Source organism: Chiloscyllium punctatum, chromosome 7 (genome assembly GCF_047496795.1).
Source record: "Chiloscyllium punctatum isolate Juve2018m chromosome 7, sChiPun1.3, whole genome shotgun sequence".
Classification (NCBI taxonomy): domain Eukaryota; kingdom Metazoa; phylum Chordata; class Chondrichthyes; order Orectolobiformes; family Hemiscylliidae; genus Chiloscyllium; species Chiloscyllium punctatum.
Window position 1 is genome coordinate 123336308 of NC_092745.1, and position 19745 is coordinate 123356052.

Sequence of the window (19745 nt, forward strand, 5' to 3'; positions counted from 1 at the left end):
ATTGTTTGCTAACTCTCTCATCCTTTAGAATGACCATGTTGGTTTCAGTTCGTTCACATGTAAATCCCAGAACCTTTTTAAAAGACACATTCTCAAGTGAACTTTAACAAGAGGTGCCATGTCATCTCAGATAATGCCGTTATGATTTTCTAACCCTCTATAAAGTCACCCCTCAATCTCCTATAATCCAGTAAAAAAAATCCCAGCCTACCCAGCCTTTCTTCATAACTCAAACCTTCCATACCCTGCAACATCTTGTTAAATCTCTTCTGAACCCTCTCCAGCTCAATCATACCCTTCCTATAATTGTCACTGGAGATAGCTGGGGGCTTAACCTGAGGGTCACCACTTCTCAGGGGAGGGAAGAGGTCTAGGAGTCAGCAATCCCCAGGACAAGAGTGACCACAATCCAGCAATCTTGAATTCGCTGTGAGGTTGCTCTGAAGGACGCTACACAAATGCAGGTTCTTCGCAACCATGAGTGTGAGAGGGGGGACGGTGATGTGATTCCATTGGATTTATGAATTTCTCCTCCCATGAGCAGTAATCCGAGCTGGGTTTGGTGGCATCGTTGGAGGGAGGGGATGGTAGGAAATTGAGCAACTGAGCGGCCATGTGCTAGCGAATATATTCCAGGCGACAGCTGGAGGAGCCATGCCCCGGATCGCCTGGAATGCGGTAGACGGTGAGCGAACGGGACTTTTATGGAAACTTGCTACGGGGGAGACGTAATTTTACCCAAACGGCATTGAGCCTGGTCCAGTGGTGGTTCCAGTCCGGTCCATGTAGCAGCTTCGCTCCCCTTTTGCTCTGAGAACTTCCGCGGATTAACCAGCTCGTCCAGAAGACCCATCCCTGAGAGGTTCCAAACTTATCCCCGGAGCAAGGTAAAGGCATTTTCAAACCAGAGGGAGAAACTGGGGATCTGTAATGCAGACTGGTTTGGTTGTGGACGAGAGGTGATGGAATAAGCATTAAAAGGCTGTTCACACATCTGTGTGTGTGTGTGCTGGGGGGAGGGTATGGTCTTGGGGTGGGTGGTTACAGAGTGTAGGTGAGTGAGGATAGAAACCTCCTTGGGTTCTGTCTGGAGGAGTCAGTATTCCCCCTGTCCCTCAGTGTGGAAGGGGAGAAAGCAGCAGCCCCAGTATCTAGCCCGCAGTTCCTGGACTGTACACTCTCTCACTCACAGTCTCACACTCAGTCACAGAGACGCACTCATTCACACACACACACAGGCAGACACAATCAGACACACAGTCACAGAATGAAACACACACAGTTAAGAGCGACACACTCACAGACACACATGCAGTCAGAGACACACACAGACACACACATATCAGAGACACACACCCACAGTCAGAGACACACACAGAGGGAACACCCACGGTCAGAGAGACACATAGGCAGGGAGACACTCTCTGACCCATAAAAATACACCCACTCCAGTCAAAGACACATATACACAGACTGACATACACAGACTGAGCTACACACAGACATGCAGTCAGACTCAAACACATGGAGATATACTCAGACACGGATACACACAGACACAACAAAGACACAACTTTCTGCAGACACCCGCACAGTCAGGAACAGACGATACTGGGCACTCGGGAATACACACACACTCAGACACTCAGAGAGACGCACTTTATTTGAAAATTCTCATCTCTCGTCAGCAGCCCCACCGATGTGGTGGAAACCTGCTGGGAGGGGTTAAAGTCCGGTCTTGAGGTTTCACCTCATTCCCCCCCCCACCCCCCAATCTCTGTTTTGAAGGGAATCTGATGAATTTCAGGGTTGGAGGTTGCTGCCCGCTCTGTCCCAGGTTTGGTTTGTGAGCTCGCAATGCTCCTCGTCTTTCCCCGGTCGCTGATTGACAGCTCCACAACTCTCCTTCCCCAAGTCTCATGGAACGGTTTCGTTTATTGTACAAACTATCTTTGACTGAGTCTGCTCACTCCGAACTGAGACGCTCAATTTGAGTTGTGCAAAAATCAATGAAAAAACGTGCATTTATGTAGCACCCTTCATGTCCCAAACAGTGTTAGGGTCAATTAAGGTTTTATTTTGAGTATTATAATGTGGTACTCCACAAGCTCCTATTAACTAACACCATGTTATCCTGATCTGATCATCTGTTTTTACTTTAATGATTCTGGTTAAGGGATGGAAGTTAGCTAGGATACCCCACAGACCCATCCCTCCCACCCCATTCCCCCATTCCCCCATTCTCCTTTCAAGCAAGGCCTTCTGACAATGTGGTACCCCCTCAGTGTGCCAGACTGGGTGATGTGCCCAGAGGCAGGGTACTGTGGCAACCCAGTCAAATAACAAGTGAAGACAGAAACATACAATCCAAGTGCGGACTGGTTTCATTTTAACATCTTTCTCGAATATCAGAGCTATTTTTGGCTGACTGGTTTCTGAAGATGTTTTGAAGTAATCGGAATGAGAATTAGTTTTATTTTCATGTACTCAAATGAGTATGTGAAAAGTTTACAAGTTGCGGCTTAAGGTGCCATCTTAGGTACAAAGGTCACTAAGTACAGTTTCGCTAGTTACAGAACTTAGAAAAATGGGGAAGTTAAGAAGTCCAGCATTGCGGGGTTTCAGAACAAATTATAAAACAGAGAAAAGAAAAACATTCAGAACAACAGTCTTCCAACCCGGTCTACACTGGCACCTAACCTCTTGTCCACACTGGGCCATGACTGTAGACTGTACTGGGCTTTACCTCACGGTTCACAAGGCCAAGGGGTAAAATGAGGAGAAGAAATAAATGCAATAACTATCAGCAGAGGAAAAGTGCTAGGGAGACTCATGGGGCTGAAGCTTGATAAATCCCATGGACCTGATGGGAGGTTTCCCAGAATATTAAAGGAGCACTGACTCCCACAACTACCTCAAGTACACCTCCTCTCACCCACCTTCCTGCAAACATGCTATCTCATATTCTCAATTCCCCTGCTTCCGTTGCATCTGCTCCCAGGATGAGGCATTCTATTCCAGGACATCCCAGTATCCTCCTGTTTGAGGGACCATTGTTTCCCCTCCTTGGCAATTAAGAATGCCTTCAAATGCATTTCCTCCATCTCTCGCACTTCTGTCCTCAAACCCCCTCCCCAAAACAACAATAAGGATTGTCCCCTTAGTCCTCACATACCACCCCATCAACCTCCGAATCCAGCGCATCATCCGCCAACATTTCCATCGACTACAACCAATAAAAAGATATTTCCTTCTCCACCCCTTTCAGCAGGGACTGTTCACTCCGCGATTCCCTCATCAACTCCATACTCTGCACTAACTTCTCCCCCACACCTTTCCCTGCAACTGCAAGAGGTGCAAAACTTGTCCCCCCACCTCCCCTCTCACTTCCATCCAAGGCCCCAAACAATCCTTCCAGATCCGTCAGAGATTCACCTGCACATCATCCAACCTGATCTATTGTATCCGTTACTCCCGATGTGTTCTCTATATCGAGGAGACCAAACGCAGACTCGGGGACAGATTTGTGGAGCATCTGTGCTCTGCACGCACCAACCAACCTGCCCTTCTGGTTGCCATCCATTTTAATTCCCCTCCCACCCAACCACTGGTGACATGTCCATCCTTTGCCTCCTCCACTGTCAGAGTGAGGCCAAACAGAAACTGGAGGAAATATACCTGATATTTCCCCTTGGGAGCTTAGGAACCAATGGCCTCAAAATCAACTTCACCAACTTCAAAATCCCTCCAACCCCAGCCTTATCCCATGTTCAGCCCTCCCCCTGCTCCTCACCTTCCTGACCTGACCTGTCCCATCTTCCTATTCACCTCTCCACTTGATCCTTCCCACTGACCAATCACTATAACCCCCTACCTACATCCACCTATCACCATCCTACCTACCCTTACCCCAGCCCCACCCCCCTCCCCCCATTTACATCTGGGCTCCCTTCCCCTCCCCAGTGCTGACAAAGGGTTTTAGCCCGAAACATTGACTTACCTGCTCCTCGGCTGCTGTCTGACCTGCTGTGCTTTTCCAGCTCCACATCTATTGACTCTGCCTACCCATACCTGCAGTCCTTACTGTCTCCTAACTACAGTGGTAGTGGATACAATAGTCTTCCAGGAATCCTTAGATTCTGTAAGAGTCCCAGATGACTGGAAAACTCCAGTATAACACCTCTATTTATAAAGGGAAGGATGCAAAAAGCAGATAACAATGGACCAGTTAGCTTATTATGCTATTGTATAAATATTAAGAGTTCATTATAAAAGCTGTAAATGATAGAGCATTTAAAAATACAGATTGCTCTGCGAGTGCACATTTCGTTAACGGGAATTTGCTGCAATGTGATTAATGAATTGGGCACACAGTTTCTAACATGCAAACTTTTAAAACGTGTGTTGGCTGTAATGCAATTACATCTCCAACACTTTAAGCGCTATTGCTAAAGCGCGATTTGTCAAAACACAGGGTTGTACAAGAATGTAGTCGTCACGTTATAGAAGAACTATCTCTACATAATATTACCAAGCAGAGTCAGCATGGCTTCACCAAACAGAGGAGGGATCATGCCTGACACATTTACTAGAATTCTTTGAGGAGGTAATAAGTAGGCTACACAATGGAGAAGGAGTTGACGTAATATATTTAGATTTTCAGAAGGTGTTTGATAAGGTACTGCACGTTAGCGACTTAATATGATAAGAGCCATTATGTTGGAGGCGGTGTATTAGCAAGGAGAGAGGATTGGTTATCTAATAGAAGGAAGTGATTTGAGACAAGGGAGGCATTTTCAGAATAGGTAAAAACAATGACTGCAGATGCTGGAAGCTCCTTGGATGCTGCCTGAACTGCTGTGCTCTTCCAGGCATTTTCAGAATGCCAACCCGGAATAGTGGACTCCCACAGGGGTCAGAGCTAGGTCACAATTGTGTACAATACATATTAATGACTTGGATGAGGTAAGTGATTATTGTTGTCTTATTTGCGATGATAAAAACAAGTGGAATGCAAGTGATTAGGATAACACAGGTTCTGCAGAGGGATGTAGACAGATTAAGTGAATGGGTAGAAGTCTTAGCACGTGGAATATAATGTGGGAAAATGTGAAGTTATGCACTTGACAGGAAGAATAGAGACACTGAATATTATTTAAGTGGAGAAAGACTGCAGACAGCTACAGAATGAAGGGATTTGGAAGTCTTTCTGCATGAATCACAATAAGCTAACACTCAGTATGTAATAGGAAAAGTAAATGGAATGTTGGCCTTCATTTCAATGGCAATAGATGACAAAAATTTGCCAAAACAAGTCAGACCAGAGATGGAAAACTGTTGGCAGTTTTGCCCCTTATCTAAGGAAGACTATCTTGATAACGGAGACAGTTCAGAGAAGGTTCACTGGGCTGATATGAGGTATGGAGGGATTGTCTTACGAAGAGAGATGGAGAGAGGTTGGCCTTACTCATTGGAATATAGAAAAATGAAAGGCAACCTTATTGAAACATAAAACATTCTTAAGGGACTTGACAGGGTAGATGCAGAATTGTTCTTTCCTCTTGTGGGGAAGTCTAGGACCAGACGGCATAATAAAGCATTATCCATTTAAGACAGAGATGAGGAGGAATTTCTTCTCTGAGAGAGCAGTGAACCTGCGGAATTGTGTACCATAGAGAGGGCTGTCAAGGCTGGATCATTAAGAATACTCAAGGCTGAGTTAGATAGATTTTTAATCAGTGAGATAATCAAGGGTTAAGGGGAAACGGCAGGAAAGTGGAGTTGAGGATTATCAGATCAGCCATGATCTCAGTGAATGGCAGACCAGACTTGATGGGCTGAACGGCCTACTTTTTCTCCAACCTATAATGGACCTGGGAAACTAGATTTTGGTGAAAAGTCCTGATCATTTTCTTTGAAGTGGTTCTGGTTCCTGAGAAGGCAGTCCATCAGATCTCACCATGTTTTTTAATTGAAGCTGTGCTGCTTACAGCCATTTGATGTACAAAATTGTTCTAACAACAACTTGGACTTGTTTGGCACCTGTTAATACAAACATACAAAACTGGCATGGAGGGAAAGGCTAGCTTGTCCATCCAACCTGTCCCTGTTCCGGGGCCATTGTGGCTAAATTCTTTCTATTCATTGGCTCCCACACATCCACTCAGGTTCCAGCTCATAACCAAAAACAGTGGGGAAAGCCAAGCTTGATGAAGAGGGTAAATTACTCTGCAAGTTCCTCTTCAACCTCCTCAGGGAATCAGGACTTGACCTATGGATCAGATGTTACCTTTAACGTAGAGGGGATAATCCAAGGTGCTACATAGGAACATTATCAAAGATAATTTCACTGGTTCCATATTGAAGTAGGTGACTAAGTGTTTGGTTTAAACTGTAGCAAAACAGGGAGAGCGCGGTTGGATGGTGGAGTTGTTAATGGTGGGAATTCAAAACCTTTTGACCTGGATGGCATAGCCACCAGTGATGGGCTGAAGGATGCTGAAGATGTTCTGAGGTTAGATTTGAAGAAATGTTGCAACCTTTGAGAGGGTTGCAGCTTAGATTAGATTAGATTACTTACAGTGTGGAAACAGGCCCTTCGGCCCAACAAGTCCACACCGCCCCGCCGAAGCGTACCCACCCATACCCCGACATCTACCCCTTACCAAACACTACGGGCAATTTAGCGTGGCCAATTCACCCTGACCTGCACATCTTTGGAGTGTGGGAGGAAACCGGAGCACCCGGAGGAAACCCACGCAGACACGGGGAGAACGTGCAAACTCCACACAGTCAGTCGCCTGAGGCGGGAATTGAACCCGGGTCTCCGGCGCTGTGAGGCAGCAGTGCTAACCACTGTGCCACCGTGCCGCCCCGAGGAGGTTACAGAGGAGGTTACAGAATCAAGGGGAGGCCACAAACCGAATTGAACATTCAGGTAAGAATTTTAAACCTGAGGTCTCACCGGACTGAAAGCACAGGGGGATGGGACAATGAAACCTGGCCCAGTGAGAATTGGGACTGACTCAGGTCTCCAGACAGTGAAGGTTAGAGTCCGGTCAGGAGTGCATTGGTCTGGTCAAGTCTGGAGAGAACAAAAACATAGTTATGGGTTTCAGGTGAAAAGAGGCAAGACAGAGACAAGAGACAGGAGGGAGGAATAAGTGCTTAGCAGTGGAGGGAAATCTTGGGAAGGTGTGCATGAAATCATAGCAATTCTTGGGAGATGCCTCAGGAAAATTTCTGTGATAATCTCTGTGATATAAATAGATGCTCTGAATATTTTATTAGCTGACCAGCAGTGACATCCCTCAGTGCATAGAAAAAGAGAAACAATTGAGTTGCAATTACTTGTAATACACAGTTGGTACCAGTACAGTTACTTGAAGTACATTGAGGAGCGCAGGAGGGAATGCCAAGTGCAGCACTAGGCATACCTGAAAATGAGCTGCCAACCTGGTGAAGCTACCAAACAGGACTATTTCCGTGCCAAACAGCATTAGCAAGTGATTGTTAGAGATCAGATCTAAGCTCTGCAGACCTACCACATCAGTTTTGAATGGTGGCGGACAATTAAACAACTCACTGGAGGAAGAGGAGGCTCCACAAATATCCCCATCCTCAACGATGGAGGAGGAACCTAACACATCAGTGCGAAAGATAAGGCTGAAGCATTCACAACAATCTTCAGCCAGAAGTGCCAAATGATTGATCTATCTCAGTGTCCTCCAGTGGTCCCCAGCATCATACATAACAGGATTCAGCCAATTCGATTCACTCCATGTGATATCAAGAAATGATTGGAGACACTGGATACTGCAAAAGCTTTGGTTCCTGACAATAGTGGGCGGCACGGTGGCACAGTGGTTAGCACTGCTGCCTCACAGCGCCAGAGACCCGGGTTCAATTCCCGCCTCAGGCGACTGACTGTGTGGAGTTTGCACGTTCTCCCCGTGTCTGCGTGGGTTTCCTCCGGGTGCTCCGGTTTCCTCCCACACTCCAAAGATGTGCAGGTCAGGTGAATTGGCCATGCTAAATTGCCCGTAGTGTTAGGTAAGGGGTAGATGTAGATGTAGGGGTATGGGTGGGTTACGCTTCGGCGGGGCGGTGTGGACTTGTTGGGCCGAAGGGCCTGTTTCCACACTGTAAGTAATCTAATCTAATCTAATCTAATATTCAAGCAATAGTACTGAAGACTTCTGCACCAGAACCTGCTGCTTCCCTAGCTAAGCTATTCCGGTACAGTTACAACACTAGCATCTACCTGACAATGGGGAAATTTACCCAATTATGTCCTGTATGTAAAACAGTAGGGCAAATCCAACCCAATGAATTACTGCCTTATCAGTCTCCTATCGATCATCAGTCAACTGATGGAGGGTGTCATCATCAATGCTATTAACATAGAACATTACAGTGCAGTACAGACCCTTCAGCCCTCGATGTTGCACTGATTAAGCAGCACCTACTCAGCAATAACCTGCTCAGTGATATCCTGTTTGGGTTCTGCCAAGGCCACTCAGCTCCTGACCTCATTACAGCCTTGGTTCAAATATGGACAAAAGAGCTGAATTCCAGAGGCAAGATTGACAACACTGACATCAAGGCTACATTTGACCAAGTGTGGCATCAAGGAGTCCTTGCAAAACTGGCTGTTGCTGGTCAATCATCTCTGCTCCAGGACATTTCCTAGGAGTTCCTCTGGGTAGTGTTTTCTCTTGGCTTAGCCATCCTTAGCTTATTCATCAATGACCTTCCCTCCATGAGGATGTTTGATGATAATTACACAATGTTCAGCACCGTTCATGATTCCTCAGAGACTGAAATAGCCTGTGTCCAAAAGCAGCAAGTCCCGGACAATATCCAGCTGCCAAAAAGTGGCAAGTAATATTCACACCACACAAATGCCAAGAAATGACCATCTCCGACAAGAGAGAATCAAACAGTCACCCCTTGACAATCAATGGCTTTACCATTACTAAATCCCCACTATCAATATCCTGGTGGTTATCATTGATCAGAAGCTGAACTGCATCTAGAAATATGACAGTGAGTAACTCATCTCCTGACTTCCCAAAGCCTGTCCATTATCTACAAGTCATAAGTCATGCATGTGATTGAATACTCCTGACTTGCCTGGATGGGTGCAGCTCCAATAACAGTAAAGGAGCTTGACACCATCAGCCCACTTGATTGTCTCCACATGACAAACATCCACTTCCTCCATCACCAATGCTCAGTAGCAGCAATGTGTACCACCTACAAGATGAACTACAGACGTTCATCAAGGGTCCTTGGACAGCACCTTTCAAAGCCCCGACCACTTCCACCTGGAAGGACAAGGGCAGCAGGTACATGAGGGCACCACCACACAAAAATTTCTCTCCAAGCCACTCACCTTCCTGAATTGGAAATATATCGCTATTCCTTCACTGTCGCTGTCAAAATCCTGGAATTCCCTCCCTAATGGCTTTGTGGGTCAACCCAGAGCAAGTGGACAGCAGCGGTTCAAGAAGGCAGCTCACCCCCACCTTCTCAAGGGGCAACTAGGGATGGGCAATAAATGCTGGCCCAACCAGTGACACCCACATCCCATAAACAAATTTTTAAAAATATTTATAATGACAAAAGAATTGAAGGTATGTCCATAGAAAGGAATGTGGAAAGAAGTAAGTGGTATTTGTAAATAGGTGTGCCAGAGAAAAGATGGTCTCCGCTGAGGTATAATAAAGGAATAACTCAGGACATATTAGAGTAAAGAATGACCAGAGTCTTGGTACTAGTTAATTAGAAAGCTAATTGGAATAGTGTATGCAGGTTGCAAAGAGCAAGATAGGTCCAAAAATGAAATCTGTCCGGTACTGTACATCTAGAGGTATAGAGTCATACAGTACGGAAACAGACTGTTTCGTCCAACTCTTCCATGTCGACCATGTTTCCCAAATTGTACTAGTCCCACTTGCTTGCATTTGGCCCATATCCCTCTAAACCTTTCCTATTCATGAAACTGTCCAAACATTTTTTAAATGTTATAACTATACCTGCATCTACACTTTGTGTACCTGTTCATTCCATGTACGCACCACCCTCTAAGTGAAAAAAATGACCCTCAGGTCCCTTCTAAATCTTTCTCCCCTCACCTTAAAAATATGCTCTCTAGGTTTGAACTCCCTGACCCCAGGGAAAAGACTTTGCTACTCATTTTATCAATGCCCCTCATAATTTTATAAACCTCCATAAGGTCACCCCTAAACATCCTACGCTCCAGTGAAAACAACAGCCCAGCCTATCCAGCCTCTCATAGAACATAGAACATAGAACAATACCGCACAGAACAGGCCCTTCGGCCCACGATGTTGTGCTGAACATTTGTCCTAGCTTAAGCTCTCCTTATAACTCAAACCCTCCAGCCCTGGCAACATGCTTGTAAATCTCTTCTGAACCCTCTCCAACCACATCATTTTCCTGCCATCTTATGTTCACACCCAAATCTACAGTTCCAGTGAGTGAAAGCTTTCCCGTTTATTAATGAAAGCATATCTTCTGCCAGTCTCATAACTTCAAAAGCAGATTGGCAGTTTTTGGCACCAAATTCTTAAGAACCTTATTGTTCCTGTGCACCCACACCTTATATGAGTAGGCAATGAATGTGAAGTTTACTTGTCCCAGTAAGCTGGTTTGTTTGAACCTTCTGTGATGTACAACACTGTTTTAATCTGGACCGGGCTGTTCATTTATAAGTGCAAATTTTAGTGTGTAAACCAAAGTATGCTTTGCAACAGAGCAGTGCTTTTTACTGTTCCTTTGCAGATCTTTTTTCAAAATTTGGTTAACTTTTATATTGAACAGGAACACTGTGCATTAAAGACTGTTACCGCTCATCAAACACAAGCCAGTCACCACAGCTCTTAAAAGATTTGCGTTTTGAGGTCCCTCTTGCAAAGCTCAACTTGAAAAAAATGAGGAACTGGCATTCACATAGCAGCTATCACACTTGGTCAAAATAAACTACTGCAGATGTTGGACATCTGAGCAGTAGTGGGAGAATCTTAGCAGGTCTGGCAGCATCTGTGGAGAGAGAAAGAGGAACAGAGTTAATGTTTTGGGTCCAGCGACTATTTTTCAGAACTAGTATTTACATAGCAACTATCACACACCTTGAGATGTGCCAAGGAGGTTGCTTTATAGACAAATATGGCAGCCATTTTGTGCACAGCATTGTTCCACAAAATGACTGGGTAATCTGTTATTGGTGGATTGATTTGAGGTCTAAATGTTGGCCAGATAATTCTCTGTTTGTGATAAAAGCCGAAGTAACTGCAGATGCTGGAAATCAAACAAAAACAGAAATTGCTGGAAAAGCTCAGCAGGTCTGGCAGCATCTGTGCAGAGAAATCGGATTGAGTGGCCCTTCCTCAGAACTCAAACTCTCCATTTTTGATGTTGGTCAAAGGATAAATATTGGACAGGACACCAGGGAGAGTTTCTCTGCTGTTCTTCCAGTTGTATTGTCTGGTCTTTGGGCAAGAAACTCTAATCATTGATATTACCTCAGGCAGTGCTACACTCCCCTGGTACTATGTTGTCGGTGTTAGTCCTAAATTCTGTGTAGAAGACTCTGACTTGGAGCTCCACAGAATTCAGGCAACCTTTAATTGATCTATATGACCTGCTGATTCAAGGTATAATTGCAGATCTGTGCGTACATTAGCTTATCTCAAGAGCTGGCACACAGACCAGAGCTGGATTTAGTGGAAAAGGGGAAGGGATTCCCACTGACATCTGATGGACAGTAAACCTACTCTGATATCAATTGAGGACATGATTGCAGTGGACTGTGATGTCTTCCTAGTCAAGTAAGCTGCTGAAACACAACGCCTAGGCTCATAGATACATAAAAGTCACTAGGAAGGGGTGGAAATGTGTGGGGGGTACGGGAGGAGCTCTGAGGACTGATTCTGTAACCAAAAAACCTGAGGAGAAGTGGGGGTTGGTATATTATTTTTCATTCTCAGGATGTGGGCATCATTGTCTGAGAAGAGACTCCAACAACCATTTTTAATTCATTGATGGGATATATTGGCTTGGCCAGCATTTATTCATTGCCCATCCCTAATTGCCCCTAGGACTTTTCAGAGTCAGCCACATTGCTGTGAGTCTGGAGTCACATGTAGGCCAGACCAGGTAAGGATGGCAGTTTTCTTCCCTAAAGGACATTAGTGAACCCGATGGGACTTTCTTGACAAGTGATAATGATTTCATCATTAGACACCTAATTCCAGATTTTTAAATCAAATTTAAATTCCACCATCTGCCGTGGTGGGATTCAAATCCTGGTCCCCAGAGTCTTTCTGGCTTGATAGTTTAGCAATAATACAATAAGGCCATCATCTGCCCATTGCTAATCACAAAGTGATGGACCTCTTGCCAAAATGTTGAATGTTCCAGCTAAACTTTAATCTGATGTGTCTGAGAAGAGACTCCAACAACCATTTTTAATTCATTGATGAGATATATTGGCTTGGCCAGCATTTATTATATATCCCTAATTGCCCACATTGCTGTGAGTCTGGAGTCACATGGAGGCCAGACCAGGTAAAGACAGTTCTGGAGAAAGGTCACTGGACTCAAAACGTTAACTCTGTTTCTCTCTCCACAGATGTTGCCCGAGCTGCTGAGTTTCTCCAGCAATTTCTGTTTTGGGTCATTTCAGATCTCTAGCAACTGCAGTTCTTTGTTTTAGTATAAGGATGATAAATTTCCTTCCCTAAAGGACATTATTGGATCAGATGGTTTTTTAAAAGTAACTAACAATGGTCACATGGTTACCATTAGACCAGATTTTAATTGAGTTCCAGTTTCAGCATCTGGGATCAAATTCATGTCTCCACCACATTAGAATAAAGGCAAAACACCATGGATGCTGGGAAGTCTCAAACAAACACAGAGAATGTTGGGGAAGCTCAACAGATCTGACAGCATTTGAGGAGAGAAAACAAAGTTAATGTTTCAAATCCAGTTCAGATCCAATTTGACTAAGAGCTGAACTGAAGAAGAGTTGTATCAGACTCAAAGGTGTTTCTGTCTCCAAACTCTCCACCACACCTACTGAGTTTCTCCAGTATTTTCTGTATTTGTCTCCAAAACATTAGCCTGGAGTTCTGGGTTACCATTACATCACCAGCTCCCATTTAACTTACACTTGTCTAGTGCCCCCCAATGTAGTAAAACATCCCAAAATGCTGCTCGGGCATATAATCAGACAGCATTTGTTACTGGGCCATTTTAGGAGATAGCAGGATGGTTGAAAGAATTCCTTTGCTAAAGAGACAGGTTTTGAGGAGCATATGAAAGGAGGAAGGTAGAGAGCTGGTGGGACATTAAGAGAGAATTCCAGATCTGAGGGCTGAAGCAGCTCAAAGCATGGTCATCAATGGAAGGGAGAAAGAAATTGGGTATGTTCAGAATTGGAGGAATGCAGAGTTCTTGATGGCTTGTAGGGCTGGATGAGGTTACAAACATCAGGAGGGCTGAGCCAATAGAGGAACATTCACAAGAGGGCAAGAAATTTAATGTTAAAGTATCACTGGACAAGGAGCCAAAATGTGAAACAAATGTTACGTTCCTGAAAACAAACATTTGTAAATAATCTGCTGACGTCTTATGACTTTGTTGCTCATTTAACTTGACTGGTGTCATGAGGGAAATGAATAGCAGCAATGTCAGGTCCCAATCTGTACCAGGGTCAACATTCCTATCAGACACATGTCACTGCCCTTCTCCATCAGCTTTCCAGAATAGTCTGTGTGTCTGAATATAATTCTGTTAGACACGATCAGTTAACTGACATGTCAGGAAATCTTGACTTTCAGCTGTGCACGTTACTCTGATGTTTTATTGACATGAAGCCCGTAATCATTTTAAATTGAGTTCATGTTCTGATTAAAAGTAAATCTAAAGGGAATATCAATCTGCACTGGTAATAGGGTACTTCAGATAGATTCCAGACCATCGGTCTTTCTAACAAGGCACTCATATGTTAGGAGAATTAGACCTTGTGTGTAAAGGACAGCATTGTTCAGGGTGTAATTGAACTAGTTGGCTGGTCTGAATTAGAAGTTTTTTATTTTCTGTAGTTTCACAGAGTTAGAAACTTTCCCAAATGGATAGAAAAGTTAACCTTTTGATCTTGTCTTATGCTTTAATATTGGGCTTTTGCCCAAAACATCGATTATCCTGCTCGTTGGATGCTGCCTGACCTGCTGTGCTTTTCCAGCACCACTCTAATCCAGACTTATGCTTTATTATACCCTATCTCCATTTACATGCCAGGGTTCTGTCACTCTCAAATCATGAAACAGGATTTGTTAATCTTGTAGAGTCATACAGCACGGAAACAGACCCTTCAACTCATCCACACCAACCAGAAATAGCAATCTGACCTCGTCCCATTTGATAACATTTGGCCCATATCCCTCTAAACCCTTCCTAATCATATATCCATCCGGATACCTTGTAAATGTTCTAGATACTTCCTCTGTCAGCTCATTCCATACAAGCACCATCCTCTGGGTGAAGGTTACACCTCAGGTCCCTTTCCTTCATCACCTTAAACCTATGCCATCTTTTGGACTTACCCCACCCAAGGAAAAAGACCTTGGCTATTCACTCTATCCAAGCCCCTCATGATTTTATAAATCTCTATAAGGTCACCCCTCAGCCTCTGATACTCCAAGGGGAAAGCCCCAGCTTATTCAGCCTCTCGCTATAGCTCAAACCCTCCAACCCTGGCAACATCCTTGTAAATCTTTTCTGCACCCTCTCAAGTTTGACAACATTCTTCCGATAGAATGGCAACTAGACTTTTAGCATTCTAAAAGTGGCCTCACTAATCCCCTGTACAGCCACAACAAGACCTTGCAACTCCTACACTCAGAGCAATGAAGAAAAGTGTACCAAACACCTTCTTCACCAGGGCAAAGTGAGGACTGAAGATGCTGGAGATCAGAGTTGAAAGTGTGGTGCCAGAAAAGCACAGCAGGTCAGGCAGTGTCTGAGGAGCAGGAGAATCAACGTTTCAGGCATAAGATTTTCTTCAATTTCTGATGAAGGGCTTATGCCCGAAACACCAATTCTCTTGCTCCTCAGATCTGCCTGACCTGCTGTGCTTTTCCAGTACCTCACCCTTGACCTTCTTCACCAAACTGTCTACCTGCGACTCCACTTTCAAAGAACTACGAACCTGCACCCCTAGGTTTCTTTGCTTGGCAACACTCCCTAGGGCCCTACCATTAATTTTTTATAACTCCTGCCCTGGTTTGCCTTTCCAAATTGCAAAACCTCACATTTATCTAAATTAAACTCCATCTGCCACTCCTTGGCCCATTGGCTCATCCAATCAAGGTCTGTTTGTAATCTGAGGTAACGTTCTTCGCTGCCCACTACTCCTCCAATTTTAGTGTCATCTGCAAATTTTATAACCAAGCCTATATTCATATCCAAATCATTGCCATTTATGTAAATAACAAAAAGCAGTGGACCCAGCACTTCATTGTCACCTAACACCCAGTCTCAATACCTTTTTCACAGCATTGCTATGACACAGAAGGCCATTTAGCCCATCGTGCCTGCACCAGATTTACAAATGAACAGTCCACCTGGTGGCATTCTCCTGCATTCTCCCTGTAACCCTCCACATTCATTTTTTTCAGATTAGCTTTTGAAAGCCTCAGTTTGAACTTGCTCCCACCACACTCTGAAGCAGCTCTTTCTAAATCACAACCAAATTTCAACGAGAAACAATTTTCCTCTTATCATCTTTGTTTCTTTTGCAAATAATCTGTGCCTTTTGGGTTCTTAATCCTTTGACACATGTGAACAGTTTCTCCTTATTGACTGTCCAAACCTTTTGTGATGTTAAATCCTTCATGGAGACTCAGGACAGAGTGAGTCCTTTAACATTCCTTGAAGAAAGAATTTAAATTTTCGCTCATCTTTGTGGGAAGTCCTTCCTGAAATCACCTTGAATGAACTGTCTCTAATTTTCCAAGGTTACGCCTTATTGTCCTGGACATCCTCCACCAGAGGTTAATAATTTGTTTCTATTTTGTCCTGTCATAATTAGAATAAGCACCTTCTTCATTGGGAGAAAGTGAGGACTGCAGGGTATATATGCAGAAGTTTATCTCAACTTGATCTATCATTTGGGTAACTTGATCGATCTCACAATTTTAAATATCACATCAGCTAAAATTGCTAAACTATATTTGAAACAAAAACGGAAGAAAAAGCGATTCACTTCCTGTCGGTTCTCTGATTTCTGATAAGTTGCACTCCTGCCTCACCTGGATGAACAGGAGCTAGAAATTTATAAGCGTCCACCTATCTATAGGAATATTGATCAGCAATCTGCCCCCATTAGAGCTGAAAATGTACTTTCTAGATCACAATCTCTTGTGCAGAACTTTAAAGAGTCAGGCTGGTTAAACTGATCTTGGTGCGTGAATCAGAGAAAGTCAATGCGCAGCTTCAGGAAAGCGAATAAAATGTTATGGTTATTGCAAGAGTAGGGAGGTTATGCTTTGGAAACGTCGATTTTTCCTGCTCCTCGGATGCTGCCTGATATGCTGTGCTTTTCCAGCACCACTCTAATCTAGACTCTGGTTTCTAGCATCTGCAGTCCTCACTTTCGCCTATGCTTTGGATATGCAGACCATTGATGAGACTGTATCGGGAATACTGTGTACAGAACTGGTCAGCGTACTTACAGAAGGATAGTAACGCAATGGAAGCAGTCCAGAGAAGGTTTACTAGATCAATTTATGAAATGAGTGGGTTTCCTTATGAGGAAAGTCTAGGCCTGTATCCTCTGGAGCTTAGAAGATTCAGAGATGACTTAAGTAAAACATACCAGATCCTGAGGGGACTTGACCGGGGGATGTCAAAGGGGTGTTTCATTTTGTGGAAGAATCTAGAATTAGGGTCATAGTTTAAAAATAAGAAGGTGATTATTTAAAATAGCGATGAGTATTTTGACTGGTCAGGGGCAAGTAACATTTGCGTCACATAAGTGCTGGACAATGACTATCTTCAACCATTTCCTCTTGACATTCAATAACCATCATTGACTCCCCATTGTCAACACCCTGGTGGTTACCATGGACCAGAACATTAATTCAACTGACCATATAAATCCTATGCCTACAAGAACAAGTCAGAGGCTGAGAATTCTGGAGAAAGTAATTTCCCAAAGTTCTGCAAAGTGCAAGTCAGGGATGTGATACTTCGTTGAATGAGAGCAATTCCAACCACACTCAAGGAGCTTGACATCCGACAAAACGTAACAGTCCTCTCCAGTCACCTTCTTAAACTCCTCCCCTGGCAAATAGCGTTATTCAAGATACACTGTAGAAACTTGTCAAGAGGTTTCCAGTGGCACCTTCCAGATCCACAAACTTTATTGCCTGGAAGAACAAGGACAGCAGATACATGGGAACACCATCGCCTGCAAGTTGCCCTCCAAGCCATACACCTTCCTGACTTGAAAATATATCGCTAAATATATTGTTTCCTGGTCTAAATTGTGAAACAATATGGGTGTGCCTACACCACTTTGGCAGCAATGTTTGAAAAAATGCCTTATGAAGATCGTTGTAAGGGCAATTAGGGATGAACAACAAATCCTGGCCTTGCTTGCATTGCCTACATCTCATGAACAGCTTAGAAAATGAAAGAACTGTAGAATTAACACTGGCCAAAAATATAAAGGAGGATAGTAAAACCTTTTTTAGGTATGTGAAAGGGAAAAAAATAGTTAAGACTAAAATTGGGCCTTTGAAGACAGAAACAGGGGAATATATTATGGGGAACAAAGAAATGGCAGAAGAGTTGAATTGGTACTTCAGATCTGTGTCCACTGGGGAAGACACAAGCAATCTCCCTGAGGTAACAGTGGCTGAAGGACCTGAACTGAAGGGAATTTATATTTACTAGGAATTAGTGTTGTTAGGTCTGAAGGCTGATAAGTCCCCAGGGCTTGATGGTCTACATTCCAGGGTACTGAAGGAGGTGGATCAAGAAATCATGGATGCGTTGGTGATTATTTTCCAGAGTTCGATAGATTCAGGATCAGTTCGTGCGGATTGGAGGGTGGCTAATGTTGTGCCACTTTTGAAGAAAGGAACAAGAGAGAAAGCAGGAAATTATAGACCAGTTAGTCTGACCTCAGTGGTGGGAAAGATGCTGGAGTCAATTATAAAGGATGAAATTACAACACATCTGGATGGCAGTAACAGGATAGGTCAGAGTCAGCATGGATTTATGAAGGGGAAATCATGCTTGACTAATCTTCTGGAATTTTTTGAGGATGTAACTCTGAAGATGGACAAGGGAGATCCAGTGGATGTAGTGTACCTGGACTTTCAGAAAGCCTTTGATAAAGTCCCACACAGTAGGTTAGTGAGAAAAATTAGGGCGCATAGTATTGGGGCAAAGTACTGACTTGGATTGAAAATTGGTTGGCTGACAGGAAACAAAGAGTAGTGATAAACGGCTCCCTTTCGGAATGGCAGGCAGTGGCCAGTGGGGTACCGCAGGGATTAGTGCTGGGACCGCAGCTTTTTACAATATATATTAATGATATAGAAGATGGTATTAATAGTAACATTAGCAAATTTGCTGATGATACAAAGCTGGATGAAATGTGAGGAGGATGTTAGGAGATTACAGGGTGACATGGACAGGTTAGGTGAGTGGACAGATGCATGGCAGATGCAGTTTAATGTGGATAAATATATGGTTATCCACTTTGGTGGCAAGAACAGGAAGGCAGATTACTACCTAAATGGAGTCAAGTTAGGTAAAGGGGCAGTACAAAGAGATCTGGGTGTTCTTGTACACCAGTCAATGAAGGTAAGCATGTAGGTACAGCAGGTAGTGAAGAAAGCTAATAGCATGCTGGCCTTCATAACAAGAGGGATTGAGTATAAAAGCAGAGAGGTTCTTCTGCAGCTATACATGGCCCTGGTGAGACTGCACCTGGAATATTGTGTGCAGTTCTGGTCTCCAAATTTGAGGAAAGACATTCTGGCTATCGAGGGAGTGCAGCATAGGTTCACGAGGTCAATTCCTGGAATGGCGGGACTACCTTATGTTGAAAGACTGAAGCGACTGGGCTTGTATACCCTTGAGTTTAGAAGACTGAGAGGGGATCTGATTGAGACATATAAGATTATTAAAGGATTGGACACTCTGGAGGCAGGAAGCATGTTTCCGCTGATGGGGAAGTCCCGAACCAGAGGACACAGCTTAAAAATAAGGGGTAGACCATTTAGGACAGAGATGAGGAGAAACGTCTTCACCCAGAGAGTGGTGAGTGTGTGGAATGCTCTGCCCCAGAGGGCAGTGGAGGCCCAGTCTCTGGATTCATTTAAGAAAGAGTTGGATAGAGCTCTCAAGGATAGTGGAATCAAGGGTTATGGGGATAAGGCAGGAACAGGATGCTGATTGAGGATGATCAGCCATGATCATAATGAATGGTGGTGCAGGCTCGAAGGGCAAAATGGCCTACTCCTGCACCTATTATCTATTGTGTGCAGATATGATTGTATTAGGAGCAGTTCAGACAAGATTCACTTGTCTCATTCCTGGAATGAAGGATTTATCTTATGAAAAAAGATTGAACAGGTTGGTCCTGTACCATTGGAGTTTAGAAAAATGAGAGATAATTTTATTGAAATATAACCTGA

General features: G+C 43.9%; 1 protein-coding gene across 6 annotated transcripts in view; it reads left to right on the forward strand.

Moving 5' to 3' along the window:
- The first annotated feature begins 580 nt into the window (after positions 1-580).
- Positions 581-19745, forward strand: part of nexn (nexilin (F actin binding protein)) — a 107923-nt gene continuing 88758 nt past the window's right edge. For 3 of the 6 annotated variants that reach the window (XM_072574776.1, XM_072574774.1, XM_072574775.1), the window contains exon 1: positions 583-887. The gene's annotated coding sequence lies outside the window, so the exon portion shown is untranslated. Of the gene's footprint in view, positions 888-19745 lie in introns of all 6 variants that reach the window. The other 3 variants (XM_072574778.1, XM_072574779.1, XM_072574777.1) reach the window with 2 other exon arrangements.